This window comes from Cynocephalus volans, chromosome 2 (genome assembly GCF_027409185.1).
Source record: "Cynocephalus volans isolate mCynVol1 chromosome 2, mCynVol1.pri, whole genome shotgun sequence".
In the NCBI taxonomy this organism is placed as follows: Eukaryota; Metazoa; Chordata; class Mammalia; order Dermoptera; family Cynocephalidae; genus Cynocephalus; species Cynocephalus volans.
Genome location: NC_084461.1, coordinates 30,027,448 through 30,044,816, shown reverse-complemented (window position 1 = coordinate 30,044,816; position 17,369 = coordinate 30,027,448). Strand labels below are relative to the sequence as shown.

Here is a 17,369-nt window from a genome sequence, read left to right as displayed (position 1 = left end):
TTTTGTCAATCACTTGTGTATTGGTGCTGGATTCCCAACCTCAGATATTTCCTGGTAAGCTTGAGGCAACAGCTTGTTCAATATTTTCTACTACATAATGGGGCAAAGAGAGCAGGAGCTTATGTCTGCCACCCCACAGCTGGCCTTAACATCTATCAGGATTCTCTAGCAACACAGGCTGCCTCCAGCCACAGAGAACTAAAGGGAATGAGGCAAGACTGGGATCAATCAGGAAGCAATAAAAAAAAGGGGGAAAATAGAAGTGTCTGTGCAAGGGGCAGGACTTTGAGGATGGGGGAGCAAGAAGCAGATTGTACAAAAGGAGGATTGTGCTGGGAGAAATATATTTAATTTCTAGATCATGGATGTTATAAATAATGAGAGAAGAGTAAAATATATCTTTATGTATTAAATACCCAGGCAATAAAAATGTTGGGCCCAGGGCTGAATGCCCTTGTTCAACTCAACAAACCTTCTTAAACATGTATAGTGTGTCAAGGACTGTGGCGTTCTATAGCTTGAACTCATTGTATCATTTGTTTATTTCTTTTGTTTGGGGCACAATTTGACCCAAGTTATATTTAAATCTATGTAATAGCCAATCATTTTATAACAATCAAATATGCTATATTCAAGAGCAACATGATCAGGACAAAAATATACCAAATATCAAAAACACCTTATAAAAATCATTTTTGTGGTTTTATTATACATCATAATATTGAACATCTTAGAATCTGAGTTAATCAGCATTAAACCACTAAAATATAAACTCTCCGAAGACTGGGATTTTTTTCTTTAATCCTGCATTTCCTCCTTCAAGAACAATGTGTAGACACTTAAAACTTTATTTTACCAATGATAAATCCAAAGAATGTGAAGATGACTATGAAACAGCGTTTAGAAGAGAAATAATGAAGCATTAAAAGGAAAAGATAAATAATTAAAAGAGAAATTACCTCATATATATGTTTATATATATACTTCTGAAATCACCATTTGCAGAACATTCAGATAGGATCATGCTGGATTTCTGATTATAAAAACAATATAAGAGGCCAAAGATCCTAAATACCAACTTTAAGAGGTCTTAGCATATTTATTTACCAGCACCTAATCACTCATACTTAACTCTTGATTATTTCCTTGCTAACGAGAAAAATGTGGCATCCTAAAAAAAAAAAAAAAAAAATCAATGCATTATCTTTTATCATACTATGAACAGAAATTAAAGGTGATAATGTTACTACCATGTGCAATGTTGTGAGATGCAGTTTTTTATTTCTTTCCAACTAGTACATTCTACTTGGTATTAAAGCTTAGATAGCTGATGCATGAGACTAAAATAGAAAAGAATATCATGAGTAAAACATCGGGAAAATTCTTGACATTTGCCCTCTCACATTTTTGGTAATCATGCTGACATCGAATTTTGCCTTCACAATAATGGAGAAAATGGTTTCATCATGTTACCAGCAACAGGTTCAGCTGCCCTCTTGCACTAAACAAATGACACAAAAGTCCAAAAATGGGTGCAAAGAGTGGAAGCTTTACTCAGATAACCAGCATCTCGGAGATGACCAGGCTAGAATCATCCCACCTTCTGATGCCTGTTCGGGGGCTTACAAAAAGGAAGAGGTGGGAAGGTGTAGTGGATTGAATTATGTCCCCCCAAAACTCATTGAAGCTTGAATTGTGTCCCCAAGTTTTATGTATTGGAAACATAGCCCACACTGAGACTGTTAAGAGGGTGGGAAATCCTGTTACAGTAATTGAAAGGTGGAGCCTTGAAGAGGTGATTGGGTTGTAGGACCATGCCTAGTGAATGGATTAATAATGGTGATCAAGGGCTTGGTTCTGAGGGCTTTAAAAAGGAGTGAGAGTCTGTCTTTCTCTCTTTGCTCTCTCTGCTTCCACCATCTTGCAGTGTGAGAACCCCAAGTAAATGTCACCACCACCAGATGGACTTTGGACTTCTCAATCTCAGAAACTGTAAGCAGTAAATTTCATTTTCTTTATAAATCATCCAGTTCCAACTATTTTGTTACAAGCAACAAAAACGGACTAGTATAGAAGGTGAGGTAAGGGTTTCGTCCTGCAGGCAAAGGGGGAGGCTCGTCACGGGATCAGCAGAGGGTCTGAGTCAGATGTCAGGGTCCCATGATAGACTGGGTGCTTTACCGTCATGGAGTGTGCAAATGGGGGGGAAAGGGTCAGCTTCAAACCCTTGATGTTATCTCGAGGCCAGTGTCCTTATCTCCTAGAGAGAGCCAAAGGTGATAAGCTCAATCAAGCATCACTGGAATGTAAAAATACCTGACTCGTATCTCTAACTAATGTGGATGCAATTTTCCTTTAAGTGAAAAGGTGAATTAATAATCAGCTAGGGTGCTTTGCCTTTCTCTTGGAATTCCTTTGTTTGAAGTTAATCAGGAAAGGTAAGGAAAACAAGAAAATTTAATTTCAATCTTTAATTCTAGATGTGCAACATCTAGAGTAAATCAAGATAAGAATGTGTAATGGCAGATAAACAGAAATAAACTTCTCAGAAGGATCCTTCTGGGGCATGATTTCATCCCCAGGCAGTTTCAACCTTATGGTCAATTTCTCAATTCTTCTGCTAACCTCAAGGAATTGATGATTATCAGTTCCTTGGCTTGGAATGACAATGACTTACTTGAAAAAAAGGGGAATTGTGAGTCCAGCAAGTCACTGGTTGTAATAGTATTGTTCCTAAGTTAATGGCTTACTGAAATTTTCTCCTTGGTCTTAGTTACCCCCAGAGGGGTTCTCTAAGGTCCCTTTCAATCAAGCTGACATTGCTCCTGTTCAATTGTTGTAACTCCTTTGACACTAAATGTTCTTCACTTTTCATCCATGCATTAGTCTGTTTTTGTTGCTTATAACAAAGTACACTGAACTGGGTGATTTATAAAGAAAATGAAATTTATTGCTTACAGTTTTTGAGGCTGAGAAGTCCAAAGTCCATCTGGTGGGGGCGACAGTGACCCAGGGGTCTCACACTGCAAGATGGTGGAAGCAGAGAGAGAGAGACACAGATTCTCCTCTTGTCTTAAAGCCATCAGAACTACGCCCTTGACCACCTTTTTTTTTAAATTTTAACTTCTCAATATACATTGTAATTGATTTTCATGACCCTTTACCCATTCTTCTTCTCCCTCCCCTCCCTCCACTACATCATATCTGTTCACTTGTCTTAACAAGTTCAAAGAATTGTTGTGATTGTTGTGTCTTCTTCCTTCCCCACCCTTTATTTGTTTGTGTGTTTATTTATTTATTTACTTTTATTTATTTTTTTTTAATTTTATTTTCTCGATACACATTGTGGCTGATTATTGCTCCCCATCACCAAAACCTCCCTCCCTTCTCCCTCCCTCCCTCCCCCCAACAATGTCCTTTCTGTTTGCTTGTCGTATCAACTTCAAGTAATTGTGGTTGTTATATCTTCTTCCCCCCCCCCCCGGTTGTGTGTGTGTGTGTGTGTGTGTGTGTGTGTGTGAATTTATATATTAATTTTTAGCTCCCACCAATAAGTGAGAACATGTGGTATTTCTCTTTCTGTGCCTGACTTGTTTCACTTAATATAATTTTCTCTAAGTCCATCCATGTTGTTGCAAATAGCAGTATTTCATTCTTTTTTATAGCAGAGTAGAATTCCATGTGTAGATATACCATATTTCCCATATCCACTCATCTGATGATGGACATGTGGGCTGGTTTCAACACTTGGCTACTGTAAATAGTGCTTCAGTAAACACTGGAGTACGGGTATCCCCTTGGCATGATGATTTCCATTCCTCTGGGTATATTCTCAGCACTGGGATAGCTGGGTCATATGGTAGATCTATCTGTAATTGTTTGAGGAACCTCCATACCATTTTCCATAAAGGCTGCACCATTTTGCAGTCCCACCAACACTGGATGAGAGTTCCTTTTTCTCCATAACCTTGTCAGCATTTATCATTCTCAGTCTTTTGGATATTAGCCATCCTAACTGGAGTGAAATGGTATCTCAGTGTGGTTTTGATTTGCATTTCCCAAATGCTAAGTGATGTTGAGTATTTTTTCATGTGTTAGTTGGCAATTCACATATCTTTCTTTGAGAAATGCGTATTCAGCTCCTTTGCCCATTTTTTTAATAGGTTATATGGTTTTTTGCTGTAAAGTTGTTTGAGTTCCTTGTATATTCTGGATATTAATCCTTTGTCAGATGTATATTTTGCAAATATTTTTTCCCACTCTGTTGGTTATCTTTTCACTCTGTTGATTGTTTCTTTTGCTGTGCAGAAGCTTCTTAGTTTGACATAATCCCATTTATTTATTTGTCCTTTGGTTGCCTGTGCTTTTGGGGTCGTATTCATGAAGTCTGTGCCCAGTCCTACTTCCTGGAGTGTTTCCCGTATGTTTTCTTTAAGGAGTTTTATTGTTTCAGGATGTATATTTAGTTCTTCAATCCATTTGAGTTGATTTTGCTATATGGTGAGAGGTATGGGTCTAGTTTCATTCTCCTACATATGAATATCCAGTTTTCCCAGCACCATTTGCTGAAGAGGCAGTCTCTTCCCCAGTGTGTAGACTTGGTGCCCTTGTCAAAGATCAGATGGCTGTAGGTGTATGGGTTGATTTGTAGGTTCTCTATTCTATTCCATTGATCTGTGTGTCTGTTTTTATGCCAGTACCATGCTGTTTTAGTTATTACAGCTCTGTAATATAGTTTAAAGTCAGGTAGTGTTATGCCTCCAGGTTTAATTTTTTTGCTCAGGATTGCTTTGGCTATGTGTGGTCTTTTGTTATCCCATATAAATGTCTGGATAGTTTTTTCCATTTCTGAGAAAAATGTTATTGGAATTTTGATGGGGGTTGCATTGAATCTATAGATCACTTTGGGTAATATGGACATTTTCACAATGTTAATTCTTCTGATCCAAGAGCATGGGTTATCTTTCCATTTCCTTGTGTCCTCTTTAATTTCTCTCAACAGTGGTTTTTAGTTCTCTTCATAGAGATTTTTCATATCCTTTGTTAACTTTAATTCTAAGTATTTTATTTTTTTGGTAGCTATTGTAAATGGGCTAGCTTTCTTGATATCTTTTTCTGCATGTTCACTATTGGAGTATAGAAATGCTACTGATTTTTGTGTTGATTTTGTATCCTGCAACTTTGCTGAATTCATCTCTTAAGAGTTTTTTTTTTTTTTTTTTTTTTTAGAGGCTCTAGGCTGTTCAAATGTAGGATCACATCATCCTCAAACAGGGACAGTTTGACTTCATCTTTTCCGATGTGGATGCCTTTTATTTCCTTCTCCTCTCTGATTGCTCTGGCTAGTACTTCCAACACTATGTTGAATAGGAGTAGTGAGAGTGGGCATCCTTGTCTAGTTCCTGTTCTTAAGAGAAAGGCTTTCAGCTTTTCCCCATTCAGGATGATATTGGCAGTGGGCTTATCATATATGGCTTTAATTATGTTGAGATGCTTTCCATCTACACATAACTTGTAGAGAGTCTTTATCATGATCGAATGTTGAATTTTGTCAAATGTTTTTCAGGATCTACTGAGATGATCATATGGTTTTTGTCTTTGCTTTTATTGATGTGGTGTATCATATTTATTGATTTGCATGTGTTGAACCCACCTTGCATCCCTGGGATGAATCTCACTTGATCATGGTGGATAATTTTACATATGTGTTGCTGTATTCTGTTAGCTAGTATCTTATTGAGGATTTTTGCATGTATATTCATCAAGGATATTGGCCTGTAGTTTTCTATTTTTGATGTGTCTTTGTCTGGTTTTGGTATCAGGGTGATGTTTGCCTCATAGAATGAGTTTGGGAGAATTGCCTCTGTTTCAATCTTTTGGAATAGCTTGTAGAGAATTGGTATCAGTTCCTCTCTGAAGGTTTGGTAGAACTTTGCACTGAACCCATCTGGTCCTGGGCTTTTCTTTGTTGGGAGCCTTCTGATAACAGTTTCAATCTCTTTTATTGTTATTGGTCTGTTCAGATTTTCTGTATCTTCTTGGCTCAGTTTTGGTAGTTTGTCTGTGTCCAGAAATTTATCTATTTCCTCCAGATTTTAAAATTTGTTAGCATATGGTTGTTTATAGTAGTCTCTAATGATTCCTTGTATTTCTGAGGTATCAGTTGTAATATCACCTTTTTCATTTCTAATTTTTGTTGTTTGGGTCTTCTCTCTTCTTTTCTTACTTAGCCTTGCTAAAGGTTTGTCAATTTTATTTATCTTTTCAAAAAACCAACTTTTTGTTTCATTGATCTTTTGTATGGTTTTTCAGGTTTCTATTTCATTTAGTTCTGCTCTGATCTTAATTATTTCTTTCTGTCTACTAACTTTGGATTTGGGTTGTTCTTGTTTTTCTAATTCCTTAAGGTGAAGTGTTAGGTTGTTTGTTTGCCATCTTTCCATTCTTCTGAAGTAAGCATTTAATGTGATAAATTTCCCCGTTAGTACTGCTTTTGCAGTTTCCCATAGGTTTTTGTATGATCTGTCGTTATTTTAATTAGTTTCAAGAAATTTTTTGATTTGCTGTTTAATTTCTTCTTGGACCCATATGTCATTAAGTAGAATGTTGTTTAATTTCCATGTGTTTGTATAGTTTCTAGAGTTTCATTTGTTTTTGATTTCTAATTTTAATCCATTGTGATCTGAAAAAATACATGGAATAATTCCAATTTTTTGAATTTGTTGAGACTCGCTTGTGACCTAACATGTGGCCTATCCTGGAGCTGATGAGAAGAATGAATATTCTGAGGTTGTTGGATGGAATGTTCTGTAGATACCTGCTTAGTCCAATTCGCCAAAAGTGTTGTCTCAATCTTGTGTTCTCTATTGGCTTTTTGCCTAGATGGCCTGTCCAATGTTGAGAGTGGGATGTTCAGGTCCTCCATTATTATGGTGTTAGTGTCTACCTCATTCTTTAACTCTAATAATGTTTGCTTTATAAATCTGGCTGCTCCAACATTGGGTGCATATATATTTATGATTGTTATCTCTTCTTGATGGATAGATACTTTTATCATTATAGTGGCCTTCTTGATCTCTTTTTTTGGTTTTTGCTTTGAAGTCTATTTTATCAGATATAAGAATAGCTACTCCAGCTCGTTTTTCATTTCTATTTGCATGGTATATCTTTTTCCCTCCTTTCACTCTTAGCCTATGTGTGTCTTTATGGGTGAGATGAATCTCTTAAAGGCAGTATATTGTTGGGTCCATCTTTGTAATCCAGTCAGTCAGTCTGTGTCTTTTGAGTGGGGAATTTAATCCCTTTACATTGAAAGTTATTATTGAAAGGTGTTGATTTACTCCTAGCATTTTATTGGTTTTTGTTTAGATGTCTTAAGTATCTTTTTTTCCTTTCTTTCTGATTTTCTGTTTGTCTTCTGTATTTGTTAGTTTCTTGGGGTGGTGGATAAACTATTTTTTCACTTTATTGTTAGCATTTTTGTTTCACTTGTAGGTTTTGTTCTTTCTCGAGTATTCATGGCAGTGATGTTTGTTTTTCAGGTATCAAACCAAGTACTTCCTTGAGAATTTCTTCTAAGGCTGGTCAGGTGGTAGTGAACTCCTGCAGTTTTTGTTTGTCTGAGAAATGTACTATTTGTCCTTCATTTCAGAAGGATAACCTTGCTGGGTAAAGGATTCTTGGCTGGCAATTTTTGTCCTTTAGTATTATGAATATAACGTCCCATTCTTTTCTGGCTTTTAGGGTTTCTGATGAAAAGTCTGATGTTAGTCTGATTTGGGCTCCCTTATAGGTGATTTGGTGCTTCTCTCTTGCAGCTTTTAAGATTCTCTCTTTGTCTTTGAGTTTTGCCAGTTTGACTATAACATGTCTTGAAGGGGACCTTTTTGGGTTGAATATATTTGGGATATTTGGGCCTCCTGAATCTGAAGATCTGTGACTTTCCCTATACCTGAGAAGTTTTCTGCTGTTATTTCATTGAATATGTTTTCAATGCCATTTCCTTTTTCCTCCCCTTCTGGAATACCCATGATTCGGATATTTGAGCACTTAAGGTTGCCTGTTATCTCTCTTAGATTTTCTTCAATTTTTTTAATTCTGTTTTCTTTTTTCTGGTCTGCCTGTGTTAATTCAAACAGCCTGTCTTTAAGGTCAGAAATTCTCTCTTCTGCTTGTTCTAGCCTGTTGGTTAGACTCTCTATTGTGTTTTTTATTTCGTTGAGTGAATCCTTCAGATTCACAAGCTTCGCTACATTCTTTTTCAGGGCATTGATTTCTTTGTACATTTCTTCTTTCAGATCCTGTATATTTTTTCTCATTTCATTGTGTTATCTAACTGAGTTTTCTTGTATCTCATTTAGTTTCCTTAGAATTGTTGCTCTAAATTTCTTGTGGGCCCAGTGGCTCCCTAGACCACTATTTTTAATCCAGTCACTACTGCACAGTCCTACAATCCAATCACTTCTTCAAGGCTCCTTCTTTCAATTACTGTAATAGGATTTCCCACCCTCTTAACAGTCACAGTGAGGACTAAGTTTCTAATACATAAAACTTGAGAGTTTGAACACAAGTCCTGGACCTAATGTTTACTTGTCCTAAATTAGGTCACCCATCTCTTCCTGTTCAAACAATGTGACCAAAGGAATCTCATGTGACGATTGAATAATTGATCACCCTAAGTAAAAATAGAAAGAATGAATGCTGAACAACCAAAAACAAATGCTCACTGAAGACTATCTGCTTAAAACCACAACTTTGTAGTTAGGGGTATAACAAACCCATAACCCTAACCCAAGCCATAACTTCTCTGAACAATATCCAGGATGTCTCAGTTTTCTATTTCTACATAGCGAACTACCCCAAAACTTAGTGTCTTAAAACAGCAACCAATTAGTTACTTATGATTCTGCAGGTAAGTTCCCTGGGTGGTTCTTCTGGGGTCTCATCTATGATTGCTCATATGGCTACAGTCATCTGGCAGTTTATCCAGGACAAGAAGGTCTAAAAGAGCATCACTCACATGTCTGGAGATTAGCCAGAGCTGTCAGCTGGAATGTTTCAGTTGTCATCCATGCAGCTTCTCCAACAGGATAGCCTGGGTTTCTTAGATGGTGGTGGCAGCATTCCAAGAAGGCAAGGCTCAGTACACAAGTGACACTTCTGGCACCATATTTTCTAGCATCCAATTGGCCACAGCATGTCACATGCTCAAGCCCAGAGTCAATGTGAGAAGGCACTACACAGGGAGTAAGTACCAGAAACAAAATTCATTGGGGGCCATTAAAATAACGATCTACCATGCTAGAAGACAGTTCCACAGCTTACTTCACTGAAGTGGTGAGTTTCACTGAAAGCCACTTAGGAAGTGGTATGACTCTCAGGCCAATAACTGAGACAAGCTCAGAAAATATCTGGCTCCTCTGGCTTAAGCCAGCCCATAATATAAGGAAGAGCTCCAAGGTAGTGGGTTCTAAGATGACATCTCCACATGGAGACTGGAGAGAAGCTCAAAGCACAGACAAAATTCAGGCAATAGAGCTTTGAGCTTTTGCCAGCTTTTTAGAGCTGGAGGACATCTGCTGAACGGGGTTTCCAAGCCATGCAAGTGATCTGTGGGAGTGATGGCTAGTTGCCAATCCAGTACCCATTTTTCCCATTGTTTTAGTCCATTTTGTGTTGCTATAATAGAAACACCTGAGACTGGGTAATTTATAAAGGAAAGAGGTTTATTTGGCTTACGATTCTGGGACAGCTGCATCTGGCGTGGGCCTCAGGCTGCTTCTACTCATGGCTGAAAGTGGCAGGCAGCCGGCGGGTACAAGCAGATACATGGCGAGAGGAATCAAGAGAGAGAGAGAAGGTTCCAGGGTCTTTTTAAGCAACAAGCTCTAATAGAGCAAGAACTCACTCATTAATCTCCCCACCCCCAGGGAGAGCATTAATCCATTCATGAGGGATCCACCCCCATGACTCAATCAGTTTCCAACACTGCCACATTGGAGATCAGATTTCCACATGAGTTTTGGAGGGGACAACACATCCAAACTCCATCACCCGTGTCTTTATTAACAGAATCCTATTTTACTCAAGGCAACAATCTGCTCTGCTTAAAAACTATACGGATTTAGCCTCCCTTGAAACTAAGTATGTTTAATCAAATGTAAGGTAAGTTGTTGGGTAAAAGTTCCAAGAAGGCTCATTAAAGGGGGGCATACACTAAGTCCCTGGGCCTTTTCTCTTCTTCTTGGAATGTGTACATGATGGCTGGAGCACCAGCAATCATATTAGGCCCTGAAATGACCTTGTGGATGGGTCCCTAATGCTAAGTACATGGAGTAGAAAAATCAGGGTCTAAGCCCCTGATGATAGATCTGTGAGCCTCTCTTACAAGAGTGAATAAATTCTTATATTTTTACTCCATTCTTTGTTTGAGTTTTTGGCCAGTACATCTGAACCTACTCCTAATTAATACATCAAGATAGGTTGAATAACTTGTATTATGTAAATTGAGCTATTTGTGGCTTCTTGATACTTAGTACTTATTTGTCTTTTGTTATTTCCTGTTATATAGAAAAGCCTTTTGAAGTTCTGTCATTGTTTCAGTTGCACCCAGGGAGTGCAAGGGGAGAGGATTTTTGCATATACACACACTGAGTGTGGCTTGCCAAGGGGTCAACATGTTGGTGGCGGTAAAAAAAAAATGAGAGGACACATGAGAGAACATAATTAGGATTACAAATTGACCTCCTCTTTTCACTTGGACACATTGTCAGACAAACATTGTACATTCTGAATTACCAAGAGAAGCAAATTCTTTTCTTTATATAGACCCTAAGGAGCCATCAGATAAACCTTGCACCATTCTTTAAAAGATGGAAAACACTTGGACACAAAAAAGAGAGGACAAAAGATACTCTAAATATGGGGATTAGCATAAGCATAAGCTTTGAGTTAGAGTTTGGCATGCTGGGTGGACTCTGAAAAGTGGGATTCATTTGGAAAAAAGGTTCGTGTTCGAAAGTCATAGGAAGTTGGTTTGGATAGTTGGAATGCGAGCAGAATAGGGACAACATTTAATAACATTTTGGAGCTTGAATGTTTCTCCTGAATCATTAAGTGGAGCCTGAGGAGTTTTGAGCAGGGGGATAATATGATAAAACAAATGATTTTAAAAGGTCAGTCTGATATTGATACAAGAGACATAAAAGAGATGAAGGAGTCTAGAGGCAAGGAGAGTCTTTAAGGAGTGCAGATATGAGATAATATTTTCCTGGATGGACTCAGGTGATAGCAATAGGAACGGTGAGGAAGAGAGGGATTAAGACATACTGAAGGACGTCATCAGGACAGGATGACTGAAAAATGGAAAATGTGCATCAATGGCTTCAAAGTTCTAAGTAATTTTGACACTGATATGGTTACTTGGGAGTTTTTTTCCTTGAAAACTAAGAAACTATAAAAGTGCTACTAAAAGCTGCTACAAAAAGCTTTAAGGAAAAGTTTCTGAGTGTTTAGGTCAGGCACCACAAAGTATATCTGAAAATTGAAGCAGTTAGCATATTCCGAGAAAAATAGAGATGTTTGACTTGAACAATCCCATTATTAGCCTGTGTCACCCAGACTCATAGAAAAACCAGTACTGTATACCTCTCTGCAGATTTATAAGCTTCTCTATACAGCAAACCAAGTGAAATGATTCAAACCATAAGCTTTGCTAAAGGCAACTTGGTATATTAGATTGGGTTCTAGGAATTAAAGAGGACAGTAGTGGAAAAACTGGTGAAATCTGAATAAAGCCCAGAGATTAATTAATAGTAATGTACCAATGTTAATCTCATAGTTTTGGCAAATGCACCATAGGTATATAGGATATTAACATTGGGGGGAGCTGGGTATACAGGAACTCTCTGTACTAACTTTACAACTTTTCTGTAAATCTAAAATGATTTTAAAATCAAAAGCTTGTTTTAGAAGATATAAGCCAGAATCGCCTTGGGTCTGGTCTCAAAGAGCACTCTGCCTCTGGGAGGGAAAGTGAGTGGTGAATCTGCAGCAGTTGATGAAGGAGAAGCAGCATTAAATCTCCATTCCCAAAGTGCAGCCGTCTGGGACAGCAGAGTGGGGCCCCACGTAACACCCCAATTAAGAGCAAGCAGCCGCCCTGTGCAGAGGGCAAGGGCTTGCTACCCAGTGCCCACAGAAGCCAATACCTTGGTATCAGCTTTGCAAGAAGAAAGGTTTTATTTGCAAAGTGGACTGGAATGGACACAGGAGGTACAGCTGTCAAACCTGTTTCCCAAAACCAGGGGCTAAATGGGCTTTTAAAGGATATGCAGGATCCCTGATTGGCTAAATCTGTCAGGCCACATGACAGACAAAGGGTGATAGGCTGATAAAGTCAGGAGCTGATTGGTCAATCCTGAATCCAGTTTTGTGACTGGTCTAATCTGGATCCAGCACCTTGGTAGAGAATTTTCAGGTTCCTGATGTCATCAGGAGGGTAAGATCCTCTTTTGGTGCACGCTAAGTTTACCTGCTACAAGATAACTTTGAAATAACTTGAGACAGGAAAATAAAACCTGTTTCAGCTAATTTTTGACTGATGCATGCTCATATTCCTCCTCTTTGTGGGAGGCAACAAATGGTATGCTGCCCAACCATTTCTTTAATTCAAATTCTCCCAAGGCCCTCTTAATCTCTCATTAAAGGTCAATTGAATAAGCAGAAATACATGAAAAGGGGGTGGAATGGAGAGAAAATATCACAGAAGCGTTACCTGGAAGGCTACCTGAGGTAGATGCAAAGGTACAAATGGTCGATGCTCCAAAGGATCAGATGGAACAAGAGTGAGATGAATTTCAAATAGCCATGAGGCAGATCAGCACTATTCGGAAGCCGTAGTTGTTGCAGAGGATGAGGAAGGATAGTCGAAGCACCAGACTGGGGAGAGGACGAGTGAAGAGTGTTACCATTGGGTGGAAAAGCTGCAGAATCGCCAGGATGATATGAAAAATAAGCTTGAAGAGGTTCTGACCATAAAAGAACTGCAGAAAAAGCAAGAGGAGAATGGGGACAGGATTTGCTGTCTTGGGACTGGAGGGTGAAAGGAGCTTTGTTATAAGGTTTAAAGACCCAACATTTCTAACAGCCTCTGCTATTGTATAACAAGTGCTGTCTCCTAACTGGATTGTTGAGATAAAATGAGCCAGTGAGCAACAGAACTTTGGAAAATTAGTGTAAAATATTTTTGAGATAAAATTGTTTTTGAAATTGAAAAAAAAAAAGTTTATTTTAAAAAATAATAGACTTTGAAGCAGTCAGACCTAGATTGAACTCCAGCCAAATAAGCTTAGGCAATTTCTCTAAGCCTCACTTTCCTCAAAAATGAAAGAGGGGTAACAAAAGCACTGACCTCATGGTATTTCATGAGATAATACAGGTAAGTGCTAAGTGCTCTGCCTGGGACCCAGTGACACTCAGTAATGCACAGGTTTGTTTGTTGTGATGTTACTGAACTCTTCATTCAAAAGAGTTCCCCAGTAACTCACAAAGTAATGGAAAGACCTGAAAACTTCCTGGTCAGAAAGTGATTCATAAGTAGCAACTTGAATATATCAGGAGGATAAAATTAGTCATATGAATCTGCTATCAAAATGAGCAAATTTATTATTTAAAATAAGCTTTTTTATTTTAGCATGGTTATACATTAACAGAAAATTTGCAAGAGTATTACAAAGTTTTTGTACAGCCCACACCCAATTTCCTCCGTTATTAACATCTTACATTGGTATGGTACATTTGCTACAATTAATGAATCGATATTGATACACTATTAACCAAAGACTATACTTCATTGAGATTTCCTTAGTTTTTACCTAATGTCCTTTTTCTGTTGCAAGAACCCATCCCAGTTGCCACATAACATTTAGTCGTCATTTCTCCTTAGGCTCCCCTTGGCTATGACAGTTTCTAAGACTTTTTTGTTTTTGATGACCTTGACTGTTTTGAGGCATACTGATCAGGTATTTTGCAGAATGTCCCCCAGTTTGGAGTTTTCTGATGTTTATCTCATAATCAGACTGGAGTTATGGGTTTGGGGGAGAAAAGCCACAGAGGTGCAGTGGCCTTTCTTATCACATCCTATCCAGGGCACATTCAATTAACATGACTTATCACTGATAATGTCAGCCTTGACCACCTGGCTAAGACAGTGTCAGATTTCTCCATGGTAAACTTATATTTCCTCTGTTGTGAAGGAATCTAGCAGGTGTAATTAAAGTCCCTAATCAGTTGACTTTAAGTTTATCAAAAAGGAGGTTATCCTGAGTGGGTCTGATTAATAACTTGAGGTAGAATTATGCATGTGATTCATGGAGACACTGTCTGCACTGCCAGAGAGTAGATACCTGCCTCAGTGAAGATTGCATTGGATAATCTTTGAACTTCCTCCCAAGTCAGAAAAGCTACAATCCTAAAATTTTCTGAAACACACACATAACAAATCAAGAGATCTTCGCTGAAATCAACGGCTGGCTATGACGATGCTGGAAACACATGTGACTAAGGAGATCTGAGGAGCTTCTGATCTAGGTAGGGTTTGAGATGAGAAGTTTCCATTGCTTAAAAAAAGTCTCCTGTCTCATGAGAATGCCTAAAACAAAAACTCTCTAACTTCTCCTTTGAAAATGAAACTCTCCCTGACAGAGTAACATATTAATCCTTTGTTAACTCTTCATTGCAAATTATCTTATGAGTCGGCTTTTTTCCATAACACAGGAAGCTGAGAAAATGTTGCTGAGGAAATGAACATTTTCCTGAGAGTTTATGAGACAGATTTGGATTTGGGTCAACATCTACAGTGGGGATAAGTCTAACATGGGGGTGGAGGGTGCCTTGAACAATCAGAGAAGCCTGGCCTTTTTCAGTGTAAACTCTGGGGGAGATAGGCTTTCCTCTTTGGAGAGCCTATCTTTGCAACTGGTAGCAGATTATTGGCTGAATCCAGAAGAATTGGCTTTGGCAACTTACCCCAACCCTCAAGCCAGACAATTCTTTTATATGGTGCTGGACCTAAAAAACTGAACTGGAAAGACAAAGAGAGCCTACTCTGCCAAAAGACACGTTGAGATGTCATAAAGCGTCCCTGCAACAACTCCTCTGTCTGGAATCTGTGTTTATGAGAAGATTTAGGAGATTTGAAAAGGGGAAATGATGGCTAAATGCCAGTTCTAACTTCTTCAGATGTAGGCATCTGGAAGAAAGAACCTTCAGTCTTTTCTTCTTTTCCCATTTGTTAGAAGAATGAGCCCAGTAGGAGGGAGCCATGACTAATCCATGGTCCTCAATAAATGTGAAATAGTAATAAAACTAGCATTTCTCTTAGGCAAGTTCTCCAAGTAATTTCCCATCCAAGTAATATTTAGAAACAAGATCATTTTCATTTTTAAAAAGTTCTTTGGCAAACCCTCCCAACTTTTTTTTTTTTTTTTTTTGGAGGATACTGGTCAGTGGATAGTCAGTCCAAACTTTTAAAGAAATGTTGAACTCCTTTATACTCTCACTAGATCATACTAGCCTAATATTCAATTGTGTACGTGTAGACACTCACCCAGACAACATTGTTTTTCTTTTCTCCAATACCAGGGTGTCTTAATAATTTTGACTTAAGGTACCCCTCTCTCTTTGTAGGTTGAAAGACTTGGTCATTCTTTATATAAAGCACAAGGAACTACTACAAGTAGAATAGAAGCTCACCAAGGCAAGGATGCAAAGAGACAGTCATGCCAAGAATAAAAACATTGGAAAGTTTTGACAGGAACCTGAGGACAGGAAGACTTGTAAACTGTCTTGGAAATGGCATCTTAGGGATGAAATGACACCAACAGCATAATGATGGTTAATCCTGCAACAATGCGTGGGTTTCTCCCCATTAGGGGTCTGAGAAGATTGCTTTTCCCTAAAAAGCACTGACCCTGCCCCTGCTCCCATAACTGGCTCCCCATGGGAACTGAGAAAAATGAGTGAACATCTCTTGACAAACACATTTCCTGAGATGACGCAGAGGTGGATCTCTGGGCACACCAACTGTCTATTTACAAGAACATGTTTTTGCTGTGCTGATTCTAAATATGGTAAAGGTGAATAAAAATCATCATTTCTTTGTTAAAAATTTGCTGGTTCTTCATTTGTTTGAAAAATATTTGACCACCCAGGACCTTTTGAACTCTTCTCTAATATCTTGAGAGTTTTACATCTTTCGAATGCACATCCCAAAATGGAAGCCAGCAACTAATTTTCTCTGCCTGTCTTGAAGCTAGGATATGAGCTCATGACCAAAGCTCCACCAACAAGTCACACCGACGTGAGACTTTCTTTTGGAAGCAATTCATACGAATGAGATGTCACGTGAAATCTGCTCTGATGAGAGTGGCCATGGGGACATCCAGCTTGTGGAAGGAGCAGTGGCAGGGGTTCTGACTTCTACAGCCCACTGTCATCGGTACAAGCTGCAGTATCGCTGCCCAGCAGCCACGTGTTTTAAAATGTACAGTGTTAATAAACAATTTGAAGTAGAGTAAGGCCAACAGATCAGATGACAATTGCCATTGAAAAGACAGTTTGTGGCTCACAGTTTCAACAGGAGGGGGCATGCCACACCATGGGAGGCCACCTGGGAACCACTGGGGTTGGTCAGGAGGCAAAGGTAAAGGGAGGAAATTTGGACAGAGCCTTAATTATGATTTCCATGGGAAGGGACAGGCTAGGCAGGATGAACAGTTTTAGGATTGGCTACTTCAAATAATTTCAGTGGGTTCTGGCACATAGAGGCTATTTATACCTGTCTGGTTCCTGGCCCTGGGGTGATTAGGGCACATGAATAGTGGCTTTATTAGTCCATTTTCTGTTGCTTATAACAATACATGAAACTGGGTGATTTATCAAAAAACAGAGTTTATTTCTTACAGTTTTGGAGGCTGGGAAGTCCAAGGTCGAGATGAAGCATCTGGCAAGAGCCTTCTTCTTGGTAGAAACTCTCTGCAGAATCCCTGGGCAGTGCAGAGCTTCACACGGCAAGGACTGAGCAAGAGCACTTCCACATGCTTACTTGCTCTCCTCGTAAGCGCTCCTCCTGCGATAATCCATTCATCCACTAACCCATTAATCCAGTAACTCATGAATGGATTAATCTATTCATGAAGGTATAGCCCTCATGATCAAATCACCTCCCAAAGGTCCCACTTTCAAATACCATAGTCAGATGTCCCACCCTCCTAACACTGCTACAATGGGGATCAAGCTTCCACATGAGCTTTGGAGGGGACAAATATTCAGACCACATCAATGGCCCAGAGTATGAGAGCTGGATAAAA

At 38.8% G+C, this 17,369-nt stretch overlaps 1 pseudogene; it reads left to right on the top strand.

The window, feature by feature from the left end:
* The first annotated feature begins 1,446 nt into the window (after positions 1–1,446).
* LOC134370427 (zinc finger protein 830-like) lies at positions 1,447–13,120 on the top strand (annotated as a pseudogene).
* Positions 13,121–17,369: the final 4,249 nt, after the last annotated feature.